Raw genomic sequence first — 13,388 nt, 5'->3', positions numbered from 1 at the left:
AACCATTAGCATCTAATAGAGATGATGTACTCATAAAATCATCAGTACTATGAGCTGATGTGATGGTGAGAGAACATGATCAGACCAAAAAAAAAAAAAAAAAAAGAGAAGTTTCTCCTTTTTTCCTTTTTCATAAGTGAGACCAGTGCAGAAATGAGACAAGTTGATTCTATAGAATCATCGCCTGTAACTTTTTAGAGAAGGAAGACATTTTACCCTAGTAAATATATTATTGGCTGCATTCAAATGTTAACTAAGAGGTGTTCTTCCCTCCTCTTACACACGGATCTCTGAGAAAAGCTCAAAGCAGCTATTTTTTTTTTCAGGAAGACCACGCTGGTACATGCTGTAGGAAGGTCTCAGACATGAGATTTCTGCTTGAGCATTTGTATGATCCTATCCTATAAAGCTTCTCTTTTCAGGTAAATTTTTGGATGGATCTTTGAACTCATAGAAACAAGGAAATTATCCTCATTGTCTGTACATGAGTTTTCTGAATGAGCCAGATCTTTAGCACACACAAATGAGACAGAGCTGACCCATATAAACACCCACCTTCCAGCGGGACATTTCTTCTTTCCTTTGGCTTCAAACATAGCAGCGCATATTTCCACTTACATGAAGATCTTTTACATCAATTACATCTGATTCTTATGCTATAATTAAGATCCCTTTGCATGGCAAAAGTGGTTTGAAAATGCATTACTTAATTAAATTAAATAAGCACACAAGAGACTGCCCTGGAGTTTCTGTTCCTCCTCTAAGAATTTTGTGAAGTTAGCTGCAATCACAAAATTGCTGAGCTTCATAAACATTTCTCCTTCACATTCTCTGACTTTCACCTTTTGCATATCTGACTGGTTTCTTGAGGGCTCACTAGTAGCCATAAACATGTTTCTGTTCCTATATCCTATTATATACGCTTACTACATCCTTTATGAGAGGTTTTCCTCAAAAGCTAATAACTTTCTCTGACCTTGTTTTCACCTTCCAAGTTCTAGAGGCATACTCTCCTGAGATTCTAACCTCACTTGTCTAATGATTTCTATCCAGCTATTGCATTCTCTTTACAGCAGGCATATGAAGAACCTGTAAGAATGAGAAAAAAGCTGGTGTCCGTGTATTCAAAGGACTTGAATGTAAGTGCAAATCATCCACAACACAATAAAAAAAGATCCACCTTACTTAACTGCCCAGTGCTGCATCTCATTGTCTCTTCTCCTGTCACTACATGAAAAAGAAACCCAAACCTTATTTATTTAACATCGTATTTATTATTACAGCTGTGAAATTGAATAGGAGTCTTAAGTGGGAATAGAAGCTATAGAGTAATTGCACAGCAGTGGCCTTTAGTAGGGCAAGACAACAAAAGGAATACTTGGATGGGAACAGTGGTATTCCAGGTGCTACAACAGAATTCATCAAACTGCCAAGATTTCTGAGTAGCCACCTCAAAGGAAAGAATGTTTGCCGCTATCTCACTTTACCATAGTTCTGTCCAAATGGGAATATCATATAGAATTCTGCTCTGCAGTTTTCTGGCATCTCTAGCACATTGGAAATAAATGATAAAGAATCCCGTGCTAACCAAACATTGATCATTTGAGAAACTGGCTGGGAATCCTTGTACCAGAAAGGGGAAGAGTTAGAAGCTGTGATCGCATGTAATAGCAGTAATCCATGTTTTGAATGCATGGTGACAGAGCTCACACATAAGGTTGGAGGGATAGATCTGATGATACTGTATGCTGTGTTCTCCCTCTACACTGCCTGCTGGGCTGCTTGAGGCGGCAGGACAGATCTTGGCAGTCGTCGGTTTCATGCCTGTCATTACCATGACACTACCATACGTTCCCTTCAGCATTGTATATGTCTTCCTTTACCTCTCAGCAGCAGCAACATCGGTTACTCAACAGGAAATATCTTGAAATAAGCCTTTCATCTGAGGAGTCTGCCAAAATTAAAACGCTTTTAGAAAGAGACAACTGATCTCCTGAACAGAAATAAATCTAAAATTAACCGAAACCAAAATCACATGTCTCCCCTCTACGCCCCCACCCAGGTCTCTGGGTTTGGAGAATTTTAAGCTGTACTCCATTCTGAAATGAAATCAGACCAGCAGTCTGCAAAGGAACATCAGATTCAGAGTTTGGTGGTGCGAGCTGAAATGATACGTTCTATACTTAGATAGCAGCACAAAACTCTAGACTCATCTGTACTCATAAGATGTTTCCTAGAAACAAAATCTTATGATTTCAGTTCAATTAGATTGTGTATTTTAATTAATTCTCTACTCTTTCTCTGGAAGCAATTCATCAAATAGAAGAGGCATCTGCACTGTTCTAATTGACTTAAATTGAAATAATGAATGCACAACCTTTGGGTCAGTTGGACACCTGGATTATTTCTCACTGAAAAAATGATACATCTGTCCACAGGCAAATTTTGGGAGGAGAGGAAGTGGTAATTTCATCAGCAGAACATTAGAAAAAATGTGGACTACAATTACGCACATTTATTAGTAGAGCTTCTACTCAATCCATTGTTAGGGCTTCAATTTAAAGCCTGAAATGAAAAAGCAACAGGTTGTTATTTTGGGGCATTTCTGTAACAGAAGAGAAGATAGGATATGCTTCATGTATCTAGCTATAGACTATCGCTTCAGAAAAAAAAGAAGATATAAAAGACCATGTCTTCTGAATAAAAACCAGCAAGAACTGAATTTGCTACCTTTATTCCTTCAGACTGAAACAATCTCCCTGAAATATATATATATATATTTTTTTTTCCCCCAGAGAGAATGGGTTTATATGTTCTTAAAAGGATAATACTATTGTTACATCTAGCAAGCAACAAGCCTTTCAGAAAAAAACTACCTTGAACTAATTCTTGCAGAATACAGACCATTTACTTTGCCAAATTAATCTCTTGTACATGAAATTTCATGCACAAAACACAAACCTCATGAATGATTCCCATAAGGATTCATTTAACAGGCTTCATTATGTGGAAAGGGTATAAAGCAACCAAAGACCTAAAATGGCTGCTCAGCATTGCACTGTTCTGTGGCTGCTAGCATGATTTACAACTATGCGTAGTGCTGAATTATAAATGAACAACTGGATCCTGGGATTCTTCTTCTAGCTAGAAAATAAAATTAACCTGATCCTGGGATGGGTTTCTAAAGCATTAAGTCAATGAATTCTTTATAAGCAAATACACTATTTGGGGGAAAGGAGCCTAACCGCTCAGAGCTTGCAGTTTTACTCTTCAGCATAGGTGCATAAACAGACCACACCACTACAGAGAGGCTAGCTGGATACCATGTCAGTAATTGTACGGATACGCAATTCACAACGTGTTGCATGAACAAATATTTAAGCAACAATAAAGGTGACTCGTATGCTTTGGCTTGATTTCAGCATACATGTGCAGTATGTTTGCCTTCTGATGCAGGTATGGGACAACGCATGCAAGCTGAGACATCACCTTCAGCCCTCCTCACAATATGGGTCTTTCTGTCTGCTTAACAACTGTGGTCCTTGTCTGAGATTAAATAATGTACACAAACGCTGCAATCTCATCCTGAGAACAAATCATAAATAATTACTGAGCATTTTGTTTAATAGATGACGCAAGCCCTGTCTCAGGGGCTTGCAGTCTACTCAATAATGGGCTGAACTGATTGAAAATATTACACAAGGCAGAAATTAGAAGGGATCTGGCACGGTTCAATAGTAAAGGCTGAAGAGAAGACATTTGTACAAAGACAAATGGGAGACACAATGTTGAAGTTCAACGTCAAGAGGACACAAACATGAAAAAGCCATCTCAATTTCGCTTTCATACAGCACACAGCCCCAAGACCTACTGGAGGGAGAATGCCCTCTGTGCACATAACTGGAAGCACCTGGATTTTAGACTCAAAGTGAGGCCCTACTTCCCTTAGGGATCCTGTTGTGCTCTGTGGTTGTAGGGAAGCACAGAGATGTACCGCATTAAATCAAATTCACAGTCATGTGAGATGGAAGGCCTCGGCCTCGGAAGGATGCATGGATCACCCCCTTGCACTGGGAGATCTCCAGCACATGGCCCTGCTCATCTCTGCAGCCAGTCCCAGGGGTTAGGATGGGCGGGGGTGTTTGTGCTGGCCCTGTTCCTCCTGCTTTACATCTCCATGCCCGCAGACCACAGCAACCAAAATAGCTCTTGGCCTTCAACCAAGGTCCTGCACCGACAGGGACAATTCTTCAGCTCCTTCCTTGTATTATAGGCATGGGTTACGTTGAGGTTAGGTTGATTTAGCCTTTCTTTCTTTCTTTTTTTTTTTTTTTTTTGTAAATAAGGCACCAGTATGTGCCAGCAACATTACTCTCATTTTATCTGATCTCATAAGGATTATTTTTAGTAAGAACGAGTTTGCCCTGAAAGAAAGCTATTCTCTAAAAAAAGCTTTGTATACTTAAGACATATGGGACAGAAGAAAGCCTGCATCTTGCATTACATTTTTTTTTTCCAGTCACCAGAAAAACCCTGAAATTGCCCTTTTTAGCAAACACAAAAGATAAATGGATTCGTTCTAAACTGAAAATAATAGATGTGCCTTGTGCCATTCTTGACAACCTTTCCTCATTAGCTCACAGAACAGAAGCACAGCTCTTACCTTTTTTATAATAAAGTGACACAGGTACAGCTCCACTGAAGTAACAGCTGCATAGCTGCAGTTGAATGAGAGCTATTTCTACCACTTCTGTTATAAAAACTAATTGAAATAGCTTAAGCAGCAGCAACATCAGCCATTCTCTTTTCTGACAAGCTTGCAGGCACTAGAGATGCTGCTTAGGGTCATCATACTCTGTATTTTTGTACACGGACTCAATGAATGGAATGCATGATATGCTTACTAAGCTACTTTGGATAAACACGGAAAAAATCTAGTGGTATAGTTGTCACAGACCAGAATGGTTGCATGTGCTGTGCAATTTGCAGGGAGATTCCTATCCACTGTGTCATTTACCTTTTAGATGTTGCTGTTGCCTGATATTTCATAACCCTTAATACTTTAGATGCTCCACTGAGATTGTTATATACATATATGCATAAAAAAATGAGAGCTGTGCATTCTTGCATGATGTCATGTTATAGCCCACAAACTGCTCTATTGCTCCTTACCATGTTTGGGAACAAAGGGCAAGGGATGTTGATGACGTACATTCCGAGTCAGAATTGTTTCCCTTTCACACTTGGGAAACAGAGCTCCTCTCCTTCACATACATTTTATGTACACATGCATAGCCTTGGGATGTGACAACAGCTGGAAAAAAACATTCTTCTGTTTTGGACATAAATCAAAGACAGCCACAGTCCTGTGCTAAATGATAAATCAATCGGTGAGGTGAATTCAGCAAAAACTGCCACGAGTTAATTTTTAACTTAATCTTTTAAGCCACGATCTTCCAAGTCTTAAGGATCTCTGAGTAGGCTGGGCTCTGTCATGCATGAGTTGGTTGCTGGCATAAGTGATACAACAGTAAATGGAGTCCCAAGTCGTGAAAGCCTTTGGGAAAATAATAGTGTGCGTCTGTGCAATGTATATCACAGGGAGACCTTGCTGATGGCTGCATTCCCTGGCACAACTGGAATGTACACACTACGCTTCAGTTTTCCTGCTAATTCATTAACCAGCAGGGAGAGAACGATGGCATTAAGCATGAAACTGGCATCCAAAGATACCACAGGGTCTGCTGCTCCCTCCTGCTTCCCATGTGGGATTCTGAATGCCTCCTCCCACGTCCCAAGCGTTGCTGCTGTGTGTCTTGTGGCAACCTCACCCTCCCAGCAGGCTGAGAGAGGGCAAATGCATTTAAAGTGAACTGTGGTCTTTGGCTGGAATTTACGAAGTGTACATTGTGACATTATGGATCATGAACATTAGGCTTTCTGTAGCTGAGGTTTTTAGTTTTCCTCATAAGTCACTATTTTCAGCTACTTAGAACGTTGGCAGATATTAATTGTAATGTTATTGTAGTTCAGGATATTGACCTCATTCCAATATTTTTGGAAAATTCTAGCCAAAGTAACCAACTCAGGAGAAAAAGATACCACTTTGCCTTTAAAATTTAACTTACATATATATATAGGAAATCCTACCATATCCTTAATCTAGAGTATGAAGGGATCACTAATGATGGCATCAAGGAGGTTACCTTTTGCTGTCCATACAATGAACCTCTCAATTTAGCCTAAACTCTGAAAACCATTTTGCATTTTTCAGTCAGGAATGGACAAGCTCAGATTAAACTTGTGTTATGTGACAAAGAGCTGGGTAGGAATTGACATTGACCTTGCAACCATTGCTCATCTGCTTTGACCACTTGCATTTTAATACGGTTTTTATTTCTGCCACTTCATGCAGAGGTTCCTCCAAGTCATCTAGTGCATAGGAATTACTTCAACCTTTTATTCTTAGTGTCAGTAAGCATTCATGTGGTGGTAGTCCAGAAGTTGGGGGGTGTTGGGTAAGCACAGAAGAGAGCCAATCTATTCACTTACAACTCTGCAATCTAAAGAATCTAGACTGTAATTCAATAGCTGGAACTTTTCTCTGCAGCACTGGAATTGAATTCAGTCTCAATCTCCAGCTTATCTCACTTGTATTCCTTCTTTGTTTTTTTTTTTCCCCTTCAATCTTTAGGCTTTAATTTCTTTTCTTTCATTTAGTTTCACACTTTTCAGCTAAAAAAAAGTGAGCACTCTGTATTTCTCACCCTTCTCCATGCTTGTTTTCCTTTCCACTTCTACTTCTGTGCTTTTTTTCCCCACAATTGGCTCTTTTTTTCCTTTTCCATTTTCATTTTTATTTTCTTCTTCTGTCATGAGGAATGAATCTTGGATTTCACATTGTCTTTGAAATTATCTGAAGCCGTATGACGTATTCAGACCACCTCTACAGTCACAAGAGCTCAAACTTGATTTTTTTTAAAAGAAATTTTGATAAAAACCGTTTGTGGGCAGCCTTCCAACCATGACATCAGTCTTACGACATTTACCCGAGTTTGCTGACATCCTCAAAGAATGATCTCAAGAGCTGAACTCTCCTGCCTGAGAGGGCCAGCAATGGTACGATGCAGTCAGTAATTAGTGAGTCGACAGCTGATAATCTAGGGGTTGGAATGGTAGAGGGGGAGAGGATGAAGCCCACCAAGAAGCAAGATCTGGAAATGGATGAAAGAAGGATGTGAATGAGAGGATGATGGAAAAGCTGAGGAAAAATAGAGGAGGAAGAAGAGGAACCCAGAGGCAGGAGTAGCAGTAGCTTAGAGAAGAGATTTTCTTTGTGTGATGGCAAAGAAGAAAAAAAGTACTGAATAAATATTAGTTACAATGTAACTTTAATCTATGCACAATCTATGCTCCTGGTGATATCAGTATGAAATCCAGTGATAACTGCGGAGATTGCAGTGAAACACGATAGCCTGCTTTCTTCTGTCAGCTCTGCTCTATCATCTTCCCGATCCATTCCTATTTTCTCTGCCTGGACCTGCCCAGCTCCTTCTGAAACGAATAGGAGCTTTGCCATTGACTTCAGGAGGAGCACAGTCGGGCCACACTGGTGGATTATCGCAAATTGAGGCCAGCCTGGGCAGTGCGCTTGCTGAGGGGCCGGTTCCATTGCAGGAAGCAGGGTACATTTTACTGACAGCTTTAATGCACTGTGGAGAAATAAAACTACAGGGCTCTGCCCTGTTATGGAGCAACATGGCAAAAATTGCAGAATCCACAATATTACCCTACCCGCAGTTTTCCATTGACCCTAATTATAGCTTTGTTGCTAAACCTATGTAATTTGATTTTCAGCAGCACAACAAAAAGACAGGAGCTCAGCAGTTCCTGGAGCAATTGCACGCAGTTTGCTGGACAAATGTATTTTGCTCGTAGCCAGGAATAAGCTGAATAACAAACTGCAAAAATACATGTCTAAACATTGGGTCTCTAGCTGGATTGAAGGGCAAGAAGGAACACCAGTTAGTCACAGCTGTCCTGCCTAGAGCTCAGCATCACGCCCAGATGTTTAATGCTGATGACTGCTTGTTACACTAGCAGCAGGTGGTAGATTCAGCCTAGGCCACGATGACCTTGCACTTTTATTCCAGCTGCAGTTCTCCTGTATTCGGAGATAACAGAAGGCTGAAGCACCACTGATGCGGCACTTGATCCTTGGGTACACAACAATAAAAGCACAAATCTTTTTCTGCTTGTCCTGGTTATTCATCTCACATGCCACGTTAAAGGCGACTTTATAACTCAGTGCCCGCAGGTTGCTCAGCCCCAATCCTTGCAGATCTCACTGCTCAGCATACTGAGCTGACAACCACAGCCTTCCCCACAACAGCCCAATCTGTGCCGTGCTGAGAACTTGTAGCCTGACTAGCACCAATATCCTACCAGGACCTGGACTGAAATCAGTAAGCCACTTCATAGCAGATACCGCTCTTGAATTGTAGCTCTCCAAATAAATTATCATTTATTCAACACATGAACTTTTCTTTGGATCCTAAAGCGTTCTGTTATTCCCACACGTACATATCCCCGTTGGCTTTGCTGCTCAAGGCCCTGCCCCCATTCTGGCCTACCTTACTGTTGCCACGCAGGTGTCACCTCCAGTCCCAACAGAGGAGTATCACTGGGGAGCACCAAGTCCATCTGGCTGCTCCATCCCTCTCATGGAGGCTCTCAGCAGGCAGCAGGGTACCTGACAAGAATGCCACGCTTCCACCTCAAAGCGGTGCAAATCCAGTCACAAATCCAATCGAGATGAGTTTAAGTAGGCAACTGGGCTTTCCACAAAGGAACTGAGGTGTGGCTGAGGTCCTTCCTGCCAGCTCATTCTTCACCACCAAAAAATGTTTGAGGGAACTGGGCATTCTCTGCTACAGTGAGAAGAAGCAAGGGACAAGATTTCAGATCATTATTAATTTTGTTTTGCTTTCTAAGGCAGCATGATTGAAACTTGGATTCTAATTACCTTTTTTTTTTTTTTTTTTTTTAAATAGAGGTGCTTAACTAATTCCCATCCGTGCTTTTCCTAAGTTCAGAAGCAAAGCTGCCTTTAAAATGTATTTTTCGGATTCCAAGCCAGTTATATTAGAACAGCGACCAAGACAAATCCATTCCACGGCGCTCTCATTCTGTGTTCAATAATAAATAGGGGGGAAAAAATACTATTGAAATGCCAAATCCTGCAAGGTGCTGAGAAATGCAGACTATTGTCTGAGCTTGCACTCTGACCCCAGCTCACATTTGTTGGCTACAGCAGAGTAAGCACACATGGTACTCAGAAAGCAAATCAAACACAATTTAGAAAATACATTTGGGCAGATAAAAATAATGAAAGGTTTACCACTTTGCAAAAATAATACACTTAGTAGAAGACAGCCCCTCGGAGCCTGGTATGTGTCAACATAACAACTTTCCATGCTTAAATTTTCTAAACTGCATAATACAGACATTTATGGGTATGTGCTTCAAATGTAAAATAATCTCTTTGGAAGAAGCAGACGATTGCTTTTTCTGACACACAGACGGGGAATAATGTTCATTGTTTATGCATTTGCTCAAGCACTGGAATTCCACATGGCTAAACGTTACTTCATCAGATGTATATCAGTTTAAATTAGCTCAAAATCCATCCTAATTTTCATTCTGAGATCTCAGCCTTCGGAGGAGCTGATTTATCAGGGTGGTTAAATCCAGATGCACTACCAATAAGCTGGGAAAGACAAATAAGCCTCTTGACATAAAACAAATGAGCTGAGAGGAAAAAAAAGAGCTCAGAGAAAGTAAGAAAAGAGAAAACATGCCAGTGAGAAAAATGCAGAGTTTCAAATCCCTTCTGCTGTCCTGCTTGGATTTCTTCTCGCCCCACTTTCCTCTCAGCCCCTCATTTCAGTTCCTTTTTTACACATTGCTTTCCGAACCACCTTCCCTGCTCCCATCCACTGGCTCTCCATGCTTCCATTTGCATTCCTTTTTAAATCACTTTTTTTTTTTTTTCTTTTTTTTAAAGAAAACTTATAAACCATTCAGAATGCCTGAAAGAGAAAGTTCAGAAGCACTGAAAAGCTTTGTGGACAATCAGATCAATGGCAGCCATCTGAGTACATGTTTAGCTCCCAGCAAATACAAAGAAAAGCACAGGAGGACCTTAAAATGAAATGCGGCTGGCAGCAAACCCCTTATCATCCTTCTGTTGCTTATATCAGTTTTCTGATTTGTGAAGGCTTTGTTTGAATGAAGGAGGAATGAAAAGCTTGCTCAGTGCTGGTGTTGGCTAGAGCTTGTGGCCAAGGGTGGAATAACTGCCCGTTAAGGACAAGAGGTAAAAGTAATATAAAAGTAATATCCTTCCAGGTAAGACCAGGTCTCCTCAGTCAGGGTGTGCCCCAGCAGGGAGAAATCTTTCCTCCTGCACAAGCTCTCCTTTTATGATGGCTAATTAACCTGGTGTTACCTTAAAGATGTACCATAATTTTCAGCTCTGACTCAGTTCTTATTCATTGCTATTTAAGGACACGGGAGAGATAACTTGTCTTGTTTTCCTCTGTGCTCGTGTCATTCGGCTTGGGTAGAGGGTTAAGTGAACTCCAAGAATTTAGTTCTCTTCAATGCTTACGGTTTTATCAGGCAGCGCTGACTGCATATAAGGCAGCCTGTGCCACGTATACTGCCATTATACTCCTCCAGTCTTGATCTTGCTGCTTTGTTTCCTGTCACGCTCCCAGGAGGTCATAGCTGGGGTTCATTCACTCTCTCAAACACCTTCCCAGATACTCAAATCCCACTTGTGTTATTGCACTTTCTTTCAAATTTGCCTGGATCCCTTGTGCAGAGTCAGGACTTTCCTGTTCCTCAGATCAGCACTGTGCTGGCTGAGCTCCAGCTCAGGTAATTATACCCAGCTCTCCTTAATGCTTCTCCACTTCAGCTGCATTCAGAGAAGTTTTTCTGTATTTTCTTCTACAAACTGCTTCATAACACTCTGGGTACCAAGGACAGATGAGATGGGTACTTCAGAGAGGCTGCACATTTCGTATTGAGGGTAAACCAACACCTTCCAAAGGTTGGCTGAGAGCATTGTCATGAGGGACATCTTCCTTTTCCTTTTTTTTTACACTGAAACGCTATTTTAAGTGAATAGCTGTCGTACAGACTAGAAGCTGAAGGACAAACACTTGGTCCAGATTAACCTGCAGTTGCTATTTGAACATGGAGACTTCTTGCTCTACATTATTATTCTGAGCCTCGCCTAGATGCGTTCGGTGCCTCGTGTCACTTGAGCTGGTTGTCACAAGGCACTCACAAAAATAGATGGCTCACTTATTGTTAGCAATATCAATAGAGAGGCTAAAGGCAGAATGAGCACTGCTAGAGGTAATGCTGCTATTTCAACCACGAGGCAAATTACAAAGCAAGACAAATTAAAAACTTAATTTTGCAATAAGCCATGGCTCAACCTGCTTCAACCCCATGCTTAACCATAGACAGCTCAGAATGTACTTTCCAATGCAAGAGGATTCAAATAATCATATTTAAGACAAGAAAGAATTTTTTTTTCTCTAAGTATAAACCATAAACTGAGGTCAATCGCGGAAAGCATACAGAGTATAGAAAGAAGAGGGTGAAAAATCTGCTTACTAGGCGATGCCCATTTCCTCCAGGCTGTGGCCATGAGCACTGGCTATAAGCACTTATGCAAGATCATCTAGCTGCTCCCTGCAGTGCAGTTCTGCCAAGGCAAGAAACAGAGATTCGCACTGCAAGCCAGTACATTACAATCAATTCCAACTCCCTCACCTTGGAGGGATCTGAGCTGTTGCTGTCAGTCAGAGGTGGTTAGCAGTTCAGGAAGAAGTGCTGCGCTTAGGAAATTCTTGGGAAGACAAATGATTCAGGAGAGGTTTATGCTCACAAGAAGTTTAAGGAATGTTTTTCTAATGTAAAATCAAGGGCTTTATTTTCTCCATGGGCCACCTATCCGAGATGGATTCTCAAGCAGCAGTCTTATATAATTGGTGCTGGTTGGAGTGGAGTTTGGAGCAAATTATCTCTGGAGGTCTACTTGATCCCAAGTTATTCTACAGTTATTCTCCAGCCGGCATGCTACAATGACAGCCTGTACCTGGAAAGAAGCCATCCATGCCCCTCGGCGCTCACAAGGAAATCCTTCACTCCAGAGAAATTCCTACTGGGAAAAAAAGGAAAAAAAAAACATCCACCTGGTACAAGAGTGACACAAACTATATTCAGCATTTGTTGCTTTTCTCTTTCTCCAAAATCTTCCAGGTTTTAAAAGCTACCAGGTCCAGCTCAGCTTTCACATTAAAAAAAAATCCAGCTATGCTGTGACTGAATGTGGATCAGGTGCTGAATTGGCTTCTGCAGAATGGTCACAGAGTGACCATCACAGACCTCATCTGATGGCATCCACCCGGTGGGGATGGCTTCTGCCCTTGTCCTAGAAGGGGCTGAGGGGACGGGAGAAAGGGAAGGAAAGGTTGGACCAGAGGTCTGCGGAAGCATACATCTGCAGTCTTAAGCTGATTTTACCCTACTGCAGAATTAAAGTAGCACAGTTCCCGCGCAGTTTTGATGACGGGACTTTGGCTAGTGCAAAAATAGCTGGTGCTCAGTTTCTTCCCCTTCTGCTAAACAGAGCTTTCATGCAAAAAGAAAACGACCCCACTGTTCTCAGTAACATTCTCCTCCCTTGCAGTTCATTGATACACAAGTAGTAATAAATCCATATTTAATGTACAATTCACTGCTTTAGAACTTAAACAGCAAAAGAAATAGTGTAAGCAAACAAGCACGTACCCTCACATAGTTAAAAAGGGTACTCAATACTAGAAATAACTAAAAGCAGGGTTGACTAAGGAACTAAATAAAACTGTAATGCACCACTGTAAGGTTTATGTCACATGGATTTTTTTTTTTAATCTTTATAAGTGGAAACCAGGAATGAGTGTGCATGCTTGCACATGACAAACTACAAGAACAAACTCATTTTAGAATCCTTACTGGAATCAAAGCGCTGGGAATGAGGAGAGAATCGAAGATGGAGAGTTCAAATGTTTATGAAGAAAAATTCGCTTTGTAATGACATCCATGTAGAACAGATAAAGTTAGCTTACATTACACCAAGAGAGATGAGTCTAGTGATGATGATGCTACTACACCAATAGCTAATAAGAAATGCAGTTAGTATTATTTCATACTCAGATATTTTCAAGAGGGGTGATATCAGAGTAAAGGCAATTCCACAGCTTCATAAAGTTCAAAATGTTTCTTTTTTTTTGTTGTTTGAAAACTTTGAGCATCAAATAAGTTTT

This window comes from Meleagris gallopavo, chromosome 2, assembly GCF_905368555.1.
Source record: "Meleagris gallopavo chromosome 2, MGAL_WU_HG_1.1, whole genome shotgun sequence".
NCBI lineage: Eukaryota > Metazoa > Chordata > Aves > Galliformes > Phasianidae > Meleagris > Meleagris gallopavo.
Note: the sequence above shows the minus strand (reverse complement) of the source record.